Here is a 16,387-nt window from a genome sequence, read left to right on the forward strand (position 1 = left end):
TATGTATACGAAAAAAGACTATTAATACGATCAAGTTTTTCATTCGAATTGAGACTAAAGAAGAACTTTTCCATTTTTATATATATATCCACTGTTTTTCCCTGATGCATGTTATTTGAGTAGCGTCTATTTTTCTTTTCTTCTTTCACTTTTGATTCTGACGCTGTGTGTAGGTGGTGACACTACATTGAGAAGGGAGTGCTGCATCTCAATATTTGCGCCTGTTTATCCTATGCCTATTATTTTTTGCGCTCCCTATTATTTTGTCACTTAATAACCAAAGGATTTTTGCTGCAACATGACCAGATTAATGTTTATAATTTTATATTTGCCTTTTACTGTCAAATAAATACTGTCTGTTTTTTTAATCTATACAAGCAAAATTAAAAAAAATTTCAGTGAGGCTTTATTTTGGCATTTTGGAATAAATATTTTTTTATTTTTGGGGTTTATATGTGGAAAAATGGGAATTTGGACAATAGTACACTTTTGGGCTGATTTCAGGCAATTGTTGAAACTCCAGAAATTTGCCTGGAAATGTAACCAGCTATTTTTCCTGAATATAGTGATCTGAAATGTGTATACAGTGTACAAAATCTAATGCAGTTTTATAACCCAAAAACAAAAATGTATAATTTAAGTTTTTTTTTTTTTTTTATTATTTTAATCATTATTAACACTTTTTTTTTAAGTCATATATTTTGGGGAGAGTAACTGTGCAGAGAAGACTTACATGTATTTCCAGCAATTCTGCAGCAACAAATCACTTGCTGACATGCCAGCTAGTAATAGAGCACCATTATTAGTGATTTCTTAATGCAGAGAACAGCTGGACCCCCTCCTCTCTGAGCTGATATGCCCACCTCCCAACCTGGAGAAACAAATTCTAGTGTGCAATACGAATGTTATGCACTTAATGAGTGGGTGTTTGGGAGCCCAATCAGATAGTTGTTGGGCACAGCACCAGAACTAGACAGTCTGGTTCCAGTAACTACAATAATCAACTCCTGCCAATTTGGCCCTAGATTTATAAATGGTGGCTCAGATGTGCGACAAGTGGTTATTCAATCATATAACTTAGCGTCATTAACCTGATTGCTAGTACTTTATTCCTGCTTATCATTTGATAACACCACTAGTAACGTGAAGTTGCATTTTTCTTACATTTCAATTCACATTCCTTTTACATGTAACCCCTGGGGATGCTGCAGTTGGACTTGAGCACCCAGGGGCTAGTAATCACAATTGCATCAGTAAGAAAAGAGATGCATATAGCTATTTACCAGTCAAGGAGAAGGAACTACATCTCCCAGAAAGCTGTTATGAAGAGGGGGCGGAGCCTAAGAAGACTGAGAAACCAGAGGGCGGAGAGAGAGAGGGAGAGAGGAGCATCCTGGGAGAGACTGAGCTGTGTGACCAGTTCAGATAGGTGACCCTAGGCAGAAGGGCACTGGATGAGTGATCTGAGCAGAGAGAGCAGTCTGCAGAGATATCAAAGCTCGGTGCAGTTCTGAACAGAACCTGCTGGAAGCCACAGTTTGAAGCTGTAGGAGGAGGTTTGCATGCATCTCTGAAGAAGGACATTTTACAAGTCAGCCATTTTGGAGATAATCAAGTTCAGACCTGTGACACACTGGTGCAGATAAGTTACTGGTTATTTTTATCTATCTGTTGTTGTTCAAGTGGGGTTTGGACTATATCTGGCCACAAGGGCTGAAGAGTTAGGGATAGATGGGTGGGCAGGTAAATATGCACCAAGTGTGTGTCTAATCAGCACTTGTGGAACTACAAGTCCCAGGATACAAATTAGAAAGGATTTTACAGTTGTTGCTAGAGGAGGGTCTGCATACTGTGACTGCTGTACCTCACTGCAAGTGATTTAAAGATCTCCAAAATCTGCAAACTGGACACATGATGTTTCCATGCCATGCTGCATACATACAGAAGGGCCCCAACTTGCAGTGCACTGCTCTATTTGTGTGGTGTGTTTGAATACTGCTGTGTGTGTTTGGCAGTACATTGTAGGGCTATAAGGGAAAATATATAAATTCACCCTGCAAGATATTCACAGTATCAGGAGCAAGTAAGATATCTGATATATTTTTTCATGTGTATAAAGCTGTGACAGTTAATGGTTATATTGTTATATATTACTGTATTGTATTGTTTGCACTATTATTTCAAATTATACCAAAGTATATTTTTCTATAAAATTACAAAGCTGCATTTAGGATTTCCATTTAAATAAATGTGCCTGGCTGGCTTTTGCAGCACACATTTTGTCACAGAGTGTTAATACTGGGCAGGGGGTTTCCCGAATCTCCCCCTGGTGTATCTTTTGAACACCCCCCAGAAGAGAAAGCAGAGATTCGGGTGGAGGCACTGAAAACCAAGTACCAAGGTGAGAAGCATCTGCGTGGTTCAATATATATATATACCCTCACAACGCTTAATACACAAGGGGGTGTTACAGTGGAGGCACTGCTGAGATACTGAAGACACACTCAGTGAAACCCATCAGCACAGACGTCATGGATAGTATAAGAGAAGAAGTGTTTCTGTGGTGTGAACAACAGACTGTGGCCCCAACTCGATGTTTAGGGATCTATGGTGACTCTCAGGGAGTGACAGATGAGGAAGTCCTGCATGTGCTCCACAGGATTTATGGGGTAGAACATCCTAAAATCCTTGGATGGAAAGGTAGAGATCAGCATAAGACCAGTCTGATCCTCTGTGAGACGCAAGCAGAATTGGATAAAGATTTTCTTCCCTCCCTCGTTTCTGGGCCACAAAAACAACAATGGCATATTGTGATACCGTTAAAGCCAAAACAGCTAGTCGCAGCACCTCTTAATGCTGAACTTCCAGATGGAGATATTAACCGACAAGTATTCCCTCAGGCCAGGGAAGAGAATTCTCAGTCACCCTCCAGTACTAGGAAAACTGATGAGGATCAAAGCGAACTGTTCCTCACTGCTGTACAGAAACTGGTAGACCAGTTAGGAAAGTCACAGCATGAAGGGGGCTACAGAAGGCTCCGGCTCTTCTCAGGAATAAAACCAGTCCCTACTGGGGAAGAAACTTACGAGGCATGGAAAGAGATGGCTTCCCAATACCTGGAGGAATGGCATTGCTCCGAACCCTATAAGAGACAGCGGATCGTTGAAAGTCTGCGAGGTCCCGCTGGAGAACTAATCCAAGCTGTACGGAGAAGTGACCCCCAAGCCACTGCACGACACTACTTAGCGACTCTAGATCAGGAATATGGAATGGCAGAGGATGCAACAGATCTGCTCTATCAGCTACGCCACACCTATCAGGAGTCAGGGGAGACATTGTCCAATTATATCTATCGGCTGGACAAGCTGATCCACCTTATTGTGTCAAAGAAAGGAATACCCCTAGCAGAAGTAGACGACAGGCGTATGCAACAGTTGTTACGGGGTGCTCTGTCCCATGACCCAGTAGCGATGAAGATAAGAAATGCTCAACTGGGACAACCATCACCTACTTTTCTTCAGTTGATACAAGATGTTAAACAAGAGGAAGCTATAGTTAAATCCCGAGAGAGGGTGACCAAGAAAGTCAAGGTCGTACAGTCAAAGCCCGAGGCTGACCTTCCCAGCACTGAGTTAATGAAGATTGTGGAGAAACAAGGTGAGCAGATTGCTCAGTTGTTGGAGATGCAGAAGCAGATTCAAGCACAGATGCTGAAATACCACACTACCGAGCAACTGCACCCGAACATCCACCCCCGGCAAGTTCTCGAAGCTAACACTACTCGGAAACAGAACAATTGTTTCACTTGTGGAGAAGTTGGGCATCTCGCTAGACAATGTCCTCAGAGGAAGGGAGGAAGGTGGTCACCCTCACCATCCCACCGGGATAGGAAGCTTTCGGAAAACTGAAAGGGAGGACCAGGAACCCCCACACTGGCCCTCTAAAGAAAGCTGACATTAACACTGTGGGGAACTCTCACCTGGAATGGGGTCTTTTGCCCAAAGGATTGCTGGGACCCTCTCCTCACGTGCCGGCATGTCTGAATGGGAGACCTTGTATGGCCTTGCTAGATAGTGGTTCACAGGTGTCCATTGTGTTCGAGAAGTGGTACCGAGATAATCTATCTGACTTGCCCATAAAGCCATTGTGTGGACTGACCATCTGGGGTCTGAGTGACAAGAATTATCCCTACCTTGGGTACATCACTGTACCTTTGAAGTTCCCACGGGAAGTAGCTGGAATAGAAGAAGAGGTGAACGTGCTTGCACTTGTCTGTCCTGAGGCCGAAGGAGAACCTCGAGATGTCTCAGTGATTATTGGAACTAACTCCCATTTGTTCGAGATACTGGCCAACTGGTGCCAAGAGGTGGGAGGAGCAAGTTATAGTAAAACACTTAAGATTCATCCTATGTGCCTTGCTGCTTATAAGAAGAAAGAGAAAAAAAAATCTCAGAAAGAAACCACATTACAAATAGGAAGTTTTGATCAATGCTTTAATGGTAGTGATGCTAGTCAAGAAGACCGACACTGGCTAGTTATGCAAATGCTACAAAGAGAGGCTGCCTTCTCTTCGGGGGACTGGGATTTAGGTCTAGCGACAGGAGTGGAGCACCACATAAGGCTAACGGACGACAGACCTTTCCGAGAACGGTCAAGACGCCTAGCCCCTGCTGATTTGGATGATATTCGGGAACATTTAAGGGAGATGCTAGAGAATGATGTGATTGAGAGATCTGAGAGTCCCTATGCTTCTCCTATTGTGGTGGCTAGAAAGAAGACGGGAAAAATACGGATGTGCGTGGACTACCGGACATTAAACAAGCGCACGATTCCTGATCAGTACACTGTCCCTAGGATAGACGAAGCCCTTGATTGTCTTCAGGGAAGCAAGTGGTTTTCTGTGCTAGATCTACGCAGCGGGTACTATCAGATATTGATGAGTCAGAAGGATGCTGAGAAAACCGCCTTCATCTGCCCGGTTGGATTCTTTCAGTTCAAAAGATTGCCACAAGGATTATCAGGGGCTCCAGCCACTTTCCAACGATGCATGGATGATGTTGTGGGTGACATGAATTTCAGGGAAGTGCTGGTATACTTGGATGATTTGATAGTATTTGGCCAAACATTGAATGAGCACAACGAAAGACTCCTCAAGGTATTGGATCGCTTAATAAAGAAAGGGTTGAAGTTGTCCCTTGACAAGTGTAGCTTCTGTAAAACCCAGGTCAAGTATGTGGGATATGTTGTGGATCGGGAAGGAATTTCTACAGATTCAGCGAAGATAGAAGCGGTGAAAGAATGGCCTCGACCAACAATACTGAAGGAATTAAGGTCTTTTTTGGGGTTCTGTGGCTATTACAGAAGGTTTGTCCCAAACTACAGTAAACTTGTCAAGCCTCTTACAGATCTAACTCGAGGTTATCCTGCTCCAAGAGGTTCCCATCGGAAAGAGAAACCATTGTTCCGGGTAAATGATGCGTTCGGGGAAAGGTGGAGTGAGGCTTGCGAACAAGCTTTTGAAGGATTGAAAACCTGCCTGATTCAAGCGCCTGTTCTGGCATATGCCGATCCAGAGTTACCATACATTCTGCATGTAGATGCCTCCTTTGAGGGACTTGGGGGAGTGCTATACCAAGTGCAAGAAGGAAGGTTAAGACCAGTCTATTACATCAGTCGAGGTCTCTCACCCAGTGAACGGAACTACCCGGTGCATAAGTTGGAGTTCCTGGCCCTTAAGTGGGCAGTTGTTGACAAACTTCACGACTACTTGTATGGAGTACCATTCGAAGTGCATACAGACAACAATCCCCTCACATATGTGCAGACCACAGCAAAGCTAGATGCAACTGGGCACAGATGGTTGGCGGCGCTGGCCATTTACAATTTCACAATAAAGTACAGGCCTGGGAGAAGAAATGTAGATGCTGATGCTTTGTCAAGATTACCGGGAAGGTTTGTGGAATCTCAGGAAGAAGAATGGATAGAGTTGCCAGCTCCAGAGGTGAAGGGGATGTGTCACGAGGGACGTGTGGTCGTGCCTCCAGTCAAAGAATGCTTAACAGCTCTAGGGGCAACGACAGATGCACTACCAAGACAATATTGCTGGCTGAGTCAAATGGAGCTCAGTGATCTTCAGAAGTTGAGTTCAAGCCAAGTCAAAGAAGATCAGCAGAATGACTCCTCTATAGCAGCAGTTAGGTGGTCTGTTAAACACAGACAAAGAATCCACCCGAGTAGTTTGAAAACGGAGGAAGCTATTTTGCTAAGCAGACAGAGAGAGTCATTGGTGGTGAAGCAGGGGCTACTGTATAGAGAAACCAGCCGCAAAGATGGCAGAGAGAGGAAACAGCTAGTATTGCCAAAGAAGCACCGTCCCATGGTTCTCCGTGCGTTGCATGATAAACACGGCCACCTGGGAATAGAGAAGACCATGAGTTTAATTTCAGATAGATTCTACTGGCCGAAAATGGAGATAGACATTGAGAGTTATTGTAAATCTTGTGGGACATGCATACTTCGAAAATCCCTCCCAGAAAAGGCTGCCCCCTTAAAGAATATATCCAGCAATGGGCCTTTAGAGTTAGTCTGTATTGACTTTCTATCAGTGGAACCGGATGAAAGCAACAAGTGTAACATTCTAGTGGTGACAGATCATTACACCCGTTATGCTCAAGCCTACCAGACAAAAGACCAGAGAGCTGTGACCGTGGCAAAAATCCTATGGGAAAAGTTCTTTGTCCACTATGGGCTGCCTGCCCGCATTCATTCAGATCAGGGTCGGGATTTTGAGAGCAAGCTAATAAAAGAACTGTGCGAGGTCTGCGGGATAAAGAAGTCCAGGACTACTCCTTTCCATCCCCAAGGAGATCCGCAGCCGGAGAGATTTAATCGGACCCTTCTCAGCATGATGGGCACTTTGGACACTAAAAAAAAGGCACATTGGAGTAGGCACATCAGCCATTTGGTCCACGCCTACAATTGCACGAAAAACGAGTCCACGGGGTACTCCCCATATCTCTTAATGTTTGGGAGGGAGGCTAGATTACCAATCGATATCTGTTTTGGAATGGACACTGCTGATCCCCAAGAAAAGCCCATTTGAAATATGTGGAGCAGCTGAAACAAGAACTAAAGGAGGCCTACAGACTAGCGGAAGCAGCTGCATCAAAAGCTGGACAACGAAACAAGGGTCGTTATGATCTACAGGTCAAGGAGCATATTCTGGAGCCAGGTGACAGGGTTTTACTTAGACACTTGGGCCTCCCGGGGAAACACAAGTTAGCCAATCGTTGGCGAAAGGATCCTCATGTTGTGGTTGCAAAATTGCCAGACATCCCAGCCTATCGAATTAGGCCCGAGGGGCTAACAGGCCCTATAAAGACATACCATCGACAACATTTGCTTCCCATCAGAGATGGTGTCCGGTTTTGGGAGGAGCCTGAAACAGATGAGCCAAAAGTGTCCACACCCAGAATATCACAGCGAATCAGAGAACCGACCACAGAAGAAGATGATGGAGATGATTGGGGGTATGATGCTCCAGGTAAATTGGGAGAAATAGATTGGAGACAAGATATCAGAAGGCTCACTAGGTCTACCGAGGGGGCCGCTGTAAGACCTCCACAAGTAGAAGAAAGGAGAACTATGCCTGCCATTTCAGATGAAAGTGTCAACCCAAGAGTAGCTGGACGGTTGGATTCTCAGTGTTCAGTAGAGGAAGGCTCTAACCAGGAAGTTGACATGGATGGAGACGTCATTGATCCAGATGGAGGATGCACTGAACGCCCCAACAGGGTGTTGGGGGGAGAGGAAGGGAACCCACCAGTCCAGGGTCGGCCTAAAAGGACCCCTAGAGCCCCAATGATGTTGACTTATGATAGTCTAGGTCATATGACTGAGATTCCTAAGGTGATTCATCCTAGCTGGGTCTATCAGTGGCCATATCTGACTCCCATATCTGTTATGCCAGGGCCTGTTGTGTATGGATGTGAAAGTGTATTTAGACAGGATGTCTTAACCCCTTTAAATTTGCAGGATGTGGGACAAGCCTCATCATTTGTTCATTGTGGACTTGCCCCACAGGGGGAGTGTGTAACCCCTGGGGATGCTGCAGTTGGACTTGAGCACCCAGGGGCTAGTAATCACAATTGCATCAGTAAGAAAAGAGATGCATATAGCTATTTACCAGTCAAGGAGAAGGAACTACATCTCCCAGAAAGCTGTTATGAAGAGGGGGCGGAGCCTAAGAAGACTGAGAAACCAGAGGGCGGAGAGAGAGAGGGAGAGAGGAGCATCCTGGGAGAGACTGAGCTGTGTGACCAGTTCAGATAGGTGACCCTAGGCAGAAGGGCACTGGATGAGTGATCTGAGCAGAGAGAGCAGTCTGCAGAGATATCAAAGCTCGGTGCAGTTCTGAACAGAACCTGCTGGAAGCCACAGTTTGAAGCTGTAGGAGGAGGTTTGCATGCATCTCTGAAGAAGGACATTTTACAAGTCAGCCATTTTGGAGATAATCAAGTTCAGACCTGTGACACACTGGTGCAGATAAGTTACTGGTTATTTTTATCTATCTGTTGTTGTTCAAGTGGGGTTTGGACTATATCTGGCCACAAGGGCTGAAGAGTTAGGGATAGATGGGTGGGCAGGTAAATATGCACCAAGTGTGTGTCTAATCAGCACTTGTGGAACTACAAGTCCCAGGATACAAATTAGAAAGGATTTTACAGTTGTTGCTAGAGGAGGGTCTGCATACTGTGACTGCTGTACCTCACTGCAAGTGATTTAAAGATCTCCAAAATCTGCAAACTGGACACATGATGTTTCCATGCCATGCTGCATACATACAGAAGGGCCCCAACTTGCAGTGCACTGCTCTATTTGTGTGGTGTGTTTGAATACTGCTGTGTGTGTTTGGCAGTACATTGTAGGGCTATAAGGGAAAATATATAAATTCACCCTGCAAGATATTCACAGTATCAGGAGCAAGTAAGATATCTGATATATTTTTTCATGTGTATAAAGCTGTGACAGTTAATGGTTATATTGTTATATATTACTGTATTGTATTGTTTGCACTATTATTTCAAATTATACCAAAGTATATTTTTCTATAAAATTACAAAGCTGCATTTAGGATTTCCATTTAAATAAATGTGCCTGGCTGGCTTTTGCAGCACACATTTTGTCACAGAGTGTTAATACTGGGCAGGGGGTTTCCCGAATCTCCCCCTGGTGTATCTTTTGAACACCCCCCAGAAGAGAAAGCAGAGATTCGGGTGGAGGCACTGAAAACCAAGTACCAAGGTGAGAAGCATCTGCGTGGTTCAATATATATATATACCCTCACAACGCTTAATACACAAGGGGGTGTTACATACATGCTTTGCAAGCTTTTAAAATAGGATCCTTACTGCTATTGTGTAATTGTTATAATACCCTGTATGTGCTGCTTAACCTAACACCCTGCTGGAGTTTTTGGCCTTACACACAACTATGATAATTGCAAACCTCAATGTTAAAGAACATATCACAGTTCAATTCGCATAAATATGTAACATTCAGTAAATAAAACTCTCTCCTTCAGAATTCAATCTATCCAGAGAATTACTATCCCCCAATGTTCATAAATCTCATACATCTTTAATTCAAATTTGATTTTTAATTTCATGCTTCTGTTTTCTGCATTATGCAGAGCATATGATTTTAGTCATATAACTATGGTAAGACATTCTGAATTGTGGTTTGGTTGGTGCTGTAGAAACAGAAATACACTACCCAGTTAATGAGCAATTTTAGTTTCCAATTTCTATGTTCTAATTCTACTTTATTGTCACAGTTCGACTCCCTCCACCCACCAAATATATGGGTATATTTTAGCTTTATTAATAGGCAGATTTACTAAGCTACTGTAAGTTGTTTAATCATGTTGGCAAAGGGCTTTTTGGCATACTTTAGTCATCTGCTTATACAGTGAAACAAGAGTGAATGCAGATATATGTTTCCAAATCTTCAATTGTTACAGGAGAGCTCCAGCCTCAGTAAAAGTTTTCCTGTTTATACCCCTCAAATAGCACAGTTAGTGGATTGTTAATTGCTGTTTTGGGTAAATAGGGATTTAAAGGGCTCATTTTACTAGCTGTAGAGTCTTTATTTATTTTAATTCTCTATTTTCTTCTCTCCTAAGTAGCTGTTTTTTGTTTGTTTGTATGTTTAGTCATTCATATTTTTTAAAAAACAAACCATAGTAAAACAATATTTTAATGCTATTGGAAAATATGTTTTATCACTTCTTTTTATTTCTAACATAGCATTTCATGTTGCATGGTAAAGAACATTGCCATTAAGGTGCATAGTTATATAGTGTACTCATGTAGAAATGAAAGGCTCACTGCTGTGCATTACTAATGGTGTGGGTAGGCTTCCTAGTAATGCACAGTGGTACACATTTTATAGGATGACTAGAATAGAACTGATGAGAGAGCAGTACCGGGTCCTCTTGCTACTTATATACATATAGGTAATTAATATGGAAGTTATATAAAACACATTAAGGATCATTTACAAACCACAAAAAAAATGCAGGCCAGAAATGCTTCAAAATGGGTACACACAGCCCATGGAACTGTCCCTGGAAAATCGTTAATAATTCAAAGATTTACATTTTTCTCCTATAATGTTGTTCGGTTTAGCCTCATTTATGTCTTAAATTAATCAAGATAGTGAGAGGGCAACAGGTCTGTCTTTATTATATCTATCACTTTTGTGTGTTTAATGGTTATTATTATATTGGTCAAAGTGCATGTAGAAATGCGGTTTTCTGCACATGTGCAATTGAAAGGTACATAATGCAAATATTGGGATGCGATAAGAAAAAGGCTGTGCGCCCGCCTGTGAATTAGGGAATGGTTCTGTATATGTGCCCTCTCCACCCCTTTATTTCATTTAAATCATCACCATTATCACCATTTATTTATAAAGCATGAACAATTACAAAGTAAGAGTACAGAGAGAATATTTGTCATTCACATCAATCCCTGTCCAATTGGAGCATACAGTCTAAGTTCCGTACACACACACACACACACACACACACATTTGTGGAGTGTGGGAGGAAACCCACACAAACACGGGGAGAACATACAAACTCCACACAAATAAGGTCCTAGTCGAGAATAAAACTCATCACCTCAACGCTGTGAGACAGAAGTGCTAACCACTGGGCCACCATGCTGCCATCATTTTGATAATTGTATCCTGCAAAATAAATCATATTATTGTTAAAGAAGGTGGTCTCATGTACCTAATCTGTACTCCTAAAGAACCAATCTGCCTAACTATTCCTATAGGTTGGTGTACCACCACAGTTGCCACCACCTTGGTCCACAAATCTATGTGCTTTCTGTTAAAACCATGTGTAGTTATTCAAAATTAGGCACGTGAAGAAACCATAGATCACCACTGAAGGTCATTTACAAAGCGCAACTCACCACCATGCACCACGATTACCGTAAGTGCACTTAGATTTTCCGCATGGCACGTAGATTTCATTAACACCTACCCACATTTGCCCAGGCAGAGGAGTTGGACAGAGTTAGGCAGAGTGGAGGCATTCCTAGCAGGGTAGGTGTGATTTCATTTTGTGAAGCATGATTATTGTAATGAGATAAAGGGTTGGAGTAGGTATATTTTCATAAGGGTTCCTTGCTATAGATGGCTATTGTGCTCAGACATGCCCAAGATCAGCCTTCATCCCATACTAGATAAAAAAGTTATATACAGTTTAATATACAGCACTGGGGTCATGAGTTCAATTCACGCCCATGGCCTTATCTGTGATGAGTTTGTATGTTTTCCCCGTGTTTGCGTGGGTTTCCTCCGGGTGCTCCAGTTTCCTCCCACATTCCAAAAACATACTGGTAGGTTAATTGGCTGCTAAGAAATTAACCCTAGTCTGTGTCTCTGTGTGTGTATGTGTTAGGAAATTTAGACTGTAAGCCCCAAAGGGGCAGGGACTGATGTGAGTAAGTTCTCTGTACAGCGCTGTGGAATTAGTGGCGCTATATAAATAAATGGTGATGATGATGATGATGATGAATACACATGCAAGTAAGCAAACACACTTGAAACATATTTACAGGAACAGACTCATACAGATACATATATAGATGTTTGTCAATATTAGATATAAATAAAGGAATTTATTTCATATGTATCTATCTATTTTCCAACATTAGTTTATATATGACATGCAGGCAGAAGCAGAAGAGGACAGTTTTTCTCCCACTGTGAGAAGATTTATACTTCCAAATAACTCGTTCTAGTGGATAGGCATATGTGCTAGATGACAGATAAAGCAGTTTAAGGAAATATCTTCCCTACATGTTTTGTTAAATGGATGGCCTTGAATGTATTCTCACCCCTATGGATGATGCACTGCCCACAGAGTGTTTCAATATGGCCTCTCTGTGTATGTGCCATGCAATTAGACATCTACTCAGGAATGGCAGTGCTTGTGGGAGCACCTGAAATCTATCACTGTCACTGCAACACTACAGGGAGCACCAGGGTCACTGCATGAGCACAGCATCAGACAGATGAACTGAAAGATTCTCAGGCTATAGCTGCTGGGAAGAAATGTTACCCACTCAGGAATAAACATACCTCCCGCATCATAATATACAGAATTTATATGGCTAGTGTAATGGCCATTCACATCAAGAAACAAAGTGTGACAAAGGCAACTTAATTGAGTACATAGGTAAAAAGTGAAATCTACCTGCTGCAATGTTATTTATTGCTCCAAATAATTCTAAATCTTCATTGAAGGACAATATATCTGCTGTTTAATAAAATAATTAGGGAAATGCTATCTGAGGATAATTACATGTGTAGCTCAGCAACAGCTGGATTGCTGGATGTTTCCTACAACAGTGCAGCATACTAATAATAGACCATGTTTCAGTACAATATGCAGGGGCCCTTTGTTGATGGGTGTTATTACAATAACATGTGCAGTGTACCCTACAGCAGAGATGTACAACCTGTGGGTCCCCACCATCCCGCTATGGTATCCAAGAATCTTTTTGGGGTCTTCTGATTGTCAGATATGCAGGTCCCAAAACAATAACACAGTTACACTTGGGATTACTGCCTCTCTCCAGCAGTAAAGAGGCCAGGGGCGGGCTGGACCGGGGGGCAGGGGGGCAGCGGGCACCCGGGCCGCTCAGTCTAATGCACAGGCTGCCGCATCACGTGACACACGCATCGCATGTCATGTGATGTGGCAGCCTGTGCGCCCCCGGGGCCGAAATCTGCCAGCCCGCGCCTGAAAGAGGCGGTTCTCCGGAAGAGGGGGTGAGACTAGGATGCGGAGAAAGCATAGCCAGTGTGTGGAGGGTCTCTGGATGAACTGACAATATAGACATCTGGAAATGTATTTTATTTTCCTAGGTCATGTTTCTTGCAACCTCCCCCCATCACACACATATACACTTTTCATTGCTGCATGGCCCCATGGCCCCATTCTATTACATCCCATAGACCACCCATGGACCATCTGAATAAAACAAATAAACATGCCAGTAATTTAAGCAGGTTTGATTGTCTAGCACTTCTGAATCATTAGGCCACCCCTAGCCCTCTTCTTCCCCTATAGAAGCTAACATGTTGCAGCAAACACAGCGCTGACAGGTGCGGCATCAGCAGTGTGTGGGTCATATCTCACAACGTTCCAACCATAGTGATAGTGGGACAGATGGAAGGATTGATTTAGGAGCACATAGTTCAAACATTTTAAATATCTTTATTCAATGATTTACAGACATTTATAAAGTGTGAAATCCTTATCTTTTTAGTAACTGTTAAGTGGTTCGCCTTGACTTCACTGAGTGTTTATTCCTTCTAAATAAATATGAGAATAACTAGTGCACTGGTCTTAACCTATGGATTTTGCGTTCTGACTATACAGCGTTTGTCATCTTTAGACTGAAGCACACACACACACGGGGGGGTGTGAACTCTTGTCACCAGTAGAATTATTCGACTTGCCCACAGCCTTAGAAACTTGTCTGCTTGCATTCCTCCATGTCCTAATAGTAAGCACTCACTAATTCAATTAATTCAAAACCTGCCGAATACTTCCCTTGCAAACAGTCACCACTACTTAATTGGATTATCATACCAGCTCCCACTTTAGTGGTTGAAAGAAATGCATTCTGCCATCAACGTGCCAGTGCCACTAAGCAAGGAGTGGGTGCGGGTGATCACAGCTTTTCAGAAAAATGACAAGGCAAGTACACCGCAGAAGCTAATGCGCAAACAAGTTCCCAGTTATAAAAATGAACATGTCACTTTAACTTACCTGTTCACTCAATGCAAAGACCCCAGAGGCGAAATACTGAGCAAAGTTGTTTTTAATGTGAATTTTTTCTTTGTACTCTCAACACTCTTTACTCTACCTGCAAATAAAAAATGAAATCTACTGAAAGTTATTAATATTTTTGTTCCTTGTCATAGTTATGTGTGTAAGTCGGTCATTAGCATTCTTATTTTTTGCAGCGCTTCCAGAAAGTTCAAGATGACTTTTGTGACTTTTTAACACATTCCGAATCCAAAGGACTAATACAGCAGCAATATTGCAGGTTCACACTTATATTGGTACTGTAGAAATGCAGGTTTATTTCACTATAATAAACAGTGCTGTTAGGGAGTTTTTGTTATCACATCACTCTATACATCAAAGAGGTTCCTATAACATCATTATCATCGCCCCTAACTTTCCTGTCACCTGCGTTTCGATGGGGAAGTCTATTTAACAATTTTTGTGGTGGCATTTTATAGCATGATAGCTGTTCTGTTAAGGCTAACTGAGGATGGCAATAACATAACAAGAGCATATTTGTATAATAAACCATTTTTAATGCATTAATGTTTTTTTTTAATTATTTAAGGTTTAAAATGTTTATATACTATCTTTAACTTATTTTGTTTACATTTGTGGAACTGATGTCATTATTATACTGGTCATTAGAAAAACAGGAAGCAACAGCTGTCAGTGACAGTAGACCTAGTGCACAAGAGTGATGCTCTGGTGCATGAACAGGTAAAGGTTTTAAGGGTTGTCCACCTTCAGATAATTAGTATACTGCGCTATACATGCCATTCTCCAACAGTTGCAAAATATCTAAGTTTTTTCTTTGTTGTTTTTCGTCTGTGCTTTTCTACCAGATCTTTATTTTACTAGGAAGAGCTGTTTGGGAGATGGCACAATTGCTCTCAGGATACAACTGGATCCAATGTGACAGCAAAGAACAATGAACACAAAACAATGAAAATACGAGAGGTCAAATGAGCAAGTTCGGGGGTAGTGATGATGCAAATTTGCATCATCATGAGCGAGGTCATAATGTCATGATTTGCATTAACAGGTCCTGCCTGCCCCTGTGTGATGATACGAATTACGAATCATGTACATGCACACACCAATCATTGTTGGAGCCTGATGACACAGATTGCTTCAAGAAAGTAGGCAGGTAGTGAAGCGGGATGCAGGAGAGTAGGCTAATATGGTATGCAGGTAATAAACAGCTATAGATCTAATATTTATCATTTAAAAAACAAAACAAGTACAAATAATTTTATGGAAATGATATACAGATCAAGTAGTCCTTAATAAATTATGCTCATAAATTTAAATATATATAGGAGTACCAACTGAGATACTCTCAATGCAAGAGACCATTCAGCATAGTGTTTTACATCAATCAATGTGTAGAAATATATTAGCAGCCACTTTAAAGTAAAGAAATGCCAGTGTTAAAACATTATGTGCACCAAATGTACCTCAAAAGGAAGAATTAATGGAAACATACTCAAAAAATGCCATAGTCTAACTCAGAAAAGGAAGTGTAGGATAAAGATTTTCTGGACAGCCGATCTCTTGTAAGGACATGGCAGTTCCCAGAGAGTTCCAGAGTCTGCAAAATAAGTTGGAAAGGATCTATTTTACACCACTTGACTGGATAAAGTTGCAATAAACTTATTAAGTAAAATATTTACAAAGTGACATATCAACATATAGCAATAGTGTTACAATGGATAATTTAAAAGGACTTGGAAGAATTGAACAGAACTAAATTATTATTTCACCAAAGCCCGGCTAGACTGATTTTCCTTACAAACCGTTATTCCTCTGCTGAGCCACTCTGTCAGTCTCTACAGTAGCTGCCTGTATTTCAACGAATCCAATATAAAATTCTTCTACTAACATACAAGGCCATCAACAAAATTGCACCGACATACATCTCCTCACTATCTCCCTACTCGACACCTCCGTTCTGCACAAGATCTACGTCTCTCCTCCACTCTCATCACATCCTCCCATTCTCGG

General features: G+C 42.0%; 1 long non-coding RNA gene across 4 annotated transcripts in view; it reads right to left on the reverse strand.

The window, feature by feature from the left end:
* LOC142157773 (uncharacterized) overlaps positions 1 to 16,387 on the reverse strand; it is a 42,967-nt gene that overhangs the window by 23,946 nt on the left and 2,634 nt on the right. Inside the window, exons 4-5 of one of the 4 annotated variants that reach the window (XR_012692622.1) lie at positions 14,360 to 15,974; positions 11,102 to 11,253 (exon numbers count right to left, since the gene is read on the reverse strand). This is a non-coding gene — a long non-coding RNA (uncharacterized LOC142157773). Of the gene's footprint in view, positions 1 to 11,101; positions 11,254 to 13,776; positions 15,975 to 16,387 lie in introns of those variants that run through there. The other 3 variants (XR_012692624.1, XR_012692623.1, XR_012692621.1) reach the window with 3 other exon arrangements.

The sequence above is a fragment of the Mixophyes fleayi genome, chromosome 5 (assembly GCF_038048845.1).
Source record: "Mixophyes fleayi isolate aMixFle1 chromosome 5, aMixFle1.hap1, whole genome shotgun sequence".
NCBI classification, from domain to species: Eukaryota; Metazoa; Chordata; class Amphibia; order Anura; family Limnodynastidae; genus Mixophyes; species Mixophyes fleayi.